Below are 3553 nucleotides of genomic sequence, written 5' to 3'. Positions count from 1 at the left end.
AGTAATCGAGGAAGAAGCTCTTAAATACATTGGTGGATATATTGTAAAAAAAAATTGTGTAAAATATCCTGAGTTAGGAAATAAGACTGAAGAAGTGCTAAGGAATGATACTTGGATAGCATGTGTTAATCAGGGGGAAATACATGCACCTTCTAGTCAGTTTTTTTCACAGTTGTTAATAATGCGGGAGATTTTTAATGCTGTACACGGGGAAGCTCTCATGGAGGGAAAAAAATGTTTTAAAAAGCTTTATTTAGAATTAAAAGTTCCTGACGATGTTATTGCTATTTTTGTTAAGATATCGGTATATTTTCGAATGCGATATCTTAATAATTTGATAAAGTATAGAAAACCTCAAGGACAACCATGCAGGGAGGCCCTAAGAAAAAAAATGAAAGTTGAAACTTAATAAAATATTTTCCAAAGGTAAAATGTTGTTTTATTTACATTGACTGTGTGATAGATCTACGTTCTTAATGGGTCTCGCCAACACTAAGCCCCCTCATATGACGTAGGTGCGCAGAAGACGCTTAAAATCGGTACGCTGTCAGGCTGACCTGGTATATCTGGACCGTGGGCCCACCATTCTTGTGCGTGTGTGGGCACGGTCTAGTATGCTGACAGGTTGACTCGCCTACTTTTGACATGTACAGTATTCCATACTTCGTCCCTTGATCGGAGCACTTTTTATATTATAAAGATAAACTGATTTAATTTCACAAGTTTATGATATTATGCATTTCATTGCTTTTTATTTTAGGTTTTCCCCTCACATTTTCATTCACCAAGTTATGATTTCCTTAAATTTCATCTCTTTTTTTTTCATAGTTTATTTTATCTTTAAAACCATACAGTATTCTGCATTATTCGTGCAATAGTATCTTGTATTCTGATAATAAAAAGATACTGAAACAAAAGGAAAAAAAAAAATATATTCTGATTAAGTTTTATGAATTCTCTTCATATGAAAAAACGAATGCGTAACATATGGATTGAGGATAAATGAATGGGCCACTGATAATTCTATCAACTTATGTATATTTCTCTCACATTCTCTCTCTGCCTGTATAAACGCAATCGTTTTCAAATTTCTATAAATTAAGACGAAAACAAGTACGCCTAATTAAAAGGGCAGTGATGCTTCACCATTGGATAAGCTCCAGAAAGGTGTAGGAATCCATTTAGTATATTCCTCCCAGGAGATATTTGGACTTCCGGATTAATGGGATAAACGAAAAAGGTATTCCTATAATGGCTTCAAGAGAAATAAGTAACACCGTAACGGACACATCACCACCACGTACAAGCCGGCAGAGAATGCCTTTCACGTTCCTTCATGTGACTATTTCAAGTTAGCTTTCATAGATTTATATTATATGAAAAATAAAGAAAGAAAAAAGTACCAAAATTGGGCATTTTGAAAAATAGATGTAGGATACCAATTGTGCTTGATACCTAGTAACATACCAAATTTAGTAAACAAGTACCAATAACGTAACCATGTGGCCCTATCCTGGATGTCCAATCCTCTTGAACTAAGCAGTCTAGTCCGTAGGGTGTGTGGGCCTTTCTCACAGAAATGGAGCGTCGCTCCAGTCCTTAAGGACAAACCATACGGTCAGTCCTCTGCGTGTATACCTGGCTTTAAGTCACGTGTTTTTCTCGGGGGTCTGATGCTTCAACCGGCTTAATGAGTTGTTATTTTTTAGAGACAGCTGGCTGCCTTAATCTCCTTTGGGATTTTAAGATTAAGTTGTCGTTCGAAAAATTAATCTTATATGAACATGGGAGTTCAATTAATCTGACAATTAGCAATACTAACATTGATATGAAAATGCAACATTTTTAAAGAGAGAGGGGTAGAAAAGTTGTTAATTTTGATACCAAACATGGATATATAGGGTTAAGGATTATACACCTGCATTTCAGTTTAAAATGTATGATATATCGATAAAGTATAAATTTGATAGTAGCACAGTTAATTTTAATGTTAATTAACTCAGTACTTACCATGTGGGTTCTTATGGCTAGGATTTTGTTCGAAATCATTGTAGGATTTTGGACAATATATATATATATATATATATATATATATATATATATATATATATATATATATATATATATATATATATATATATATATATAAATAGATAGATAGATAGATAGATAGATATCATCATCATCAGCTGTTAATAGTTTGCTACAGGACAAAAGCCTCGGACATGTCCTTCTACTATCGTCTGTTTATGGTCTCTCTATGTCAGTCTATACCTACGAAATTTCTTCGCCTTTCCCGGCTTCATTTGCAATCTCTATGGACCCATTTGCTTATTTTTTTCACATTAATTATCTACCATTTTCTCTATTTTTCCTGTCCACGTCCATTTCTTTTTCTTACTTGTTAGAATATCCTCTACCTTAGTTTGTTCTCGTGTTCATGTTGCTCATTGTTTTTCAGTTGGTGTTATTCCCATGATGTGAAGCACACGGCTTATTGCCAAAAATAAGAAATTATATTCTTCATACAAAAATTTTTTACAGAAGAGCTATGCAATTATATTTTGAAATGAATAAATGTCAGAAAACCATATCATATTGATTTCAAAGCAATTAATCTAACATGAAATTTATAAAATAATAATTTAAAAGAAAATATATTTTGAAGTTTTCCGAATCTGAAGATATCTTCAGCTTTTCTCTCTCGGCTTTAAGTATCTAGTAATGTAAGGAAAGAGGACATTAATCATAAAATCATAACACTTGGAATATGAATGTTATACTAAACATCGGGTTAGAGTTTATTTCATAGAAGAGTAAGCCAACATTTAGTAAATACATAGAAAAAACCAATTACTCTACTTGAAAAAAAAATATAATATGTTTTAAGTAAAATTAAAGTTAAAATAACCAATCATTTGTGAGAGGAAAAAAAAACAACCATATTAGGGAAACCTGAGTTAAATCTGGATATTATACATATCCTGAAATTATCGATGTGATAAAATACAGAGAACTATGTCCTATTATAACCAATAAAATAACAACAATTTATATTTAAATACAAACCTTACCAATACGTAATAATGAATGCGCGAAGCGTACCATAAGAATCAATCTAACAGAAAAACACTGAAATATGAACAAGAAAAATACTTTCAGCCAAACATGTATCATAGAGACTTAATTTATAATATCAATATAGGGCACGGAGGAAGGATTATTTATAAAAAGAAAACACAAAGTCTTTAAAGATTGAATTCAGTTATCCCATATATGCTTGGTAGGCTGGTTTAAAAAACTGGATTTCTTTTGTGATTCGGATTCTAGCAAAGTCTGGATCCGAGTGCCCTCCTTGGTCGTCGTTCTTCGAGTATATATATATATATATATATATATATATATATATATATATATATATATATATATATATATATATTTATATTTACATATATATATATATATATATATATATATATATATATATATATAAATATATATATATACAGTATATATATAAATATATATATAGATAAATTCTTCGAGTATATAT

This window comes from Palaemon carinicauda, chromosome 30 (assembly GCF_036898095.1).
Source record: "Palaemon carinicauda isolate YSFRI2023 chromosome 30, ASM3689809v2, whole genome shotgun sequence".
In the NCBI taxonomy this organism is placed as follows: Eukaryota; Metazoa; Arthropoda; class Malacostraca; order Decapoda; family Palaemonidae; genus Palaemon; species Palaemon carinicauda.
This window is presented reverse-complemented; position numbering follows the sequence as displayed.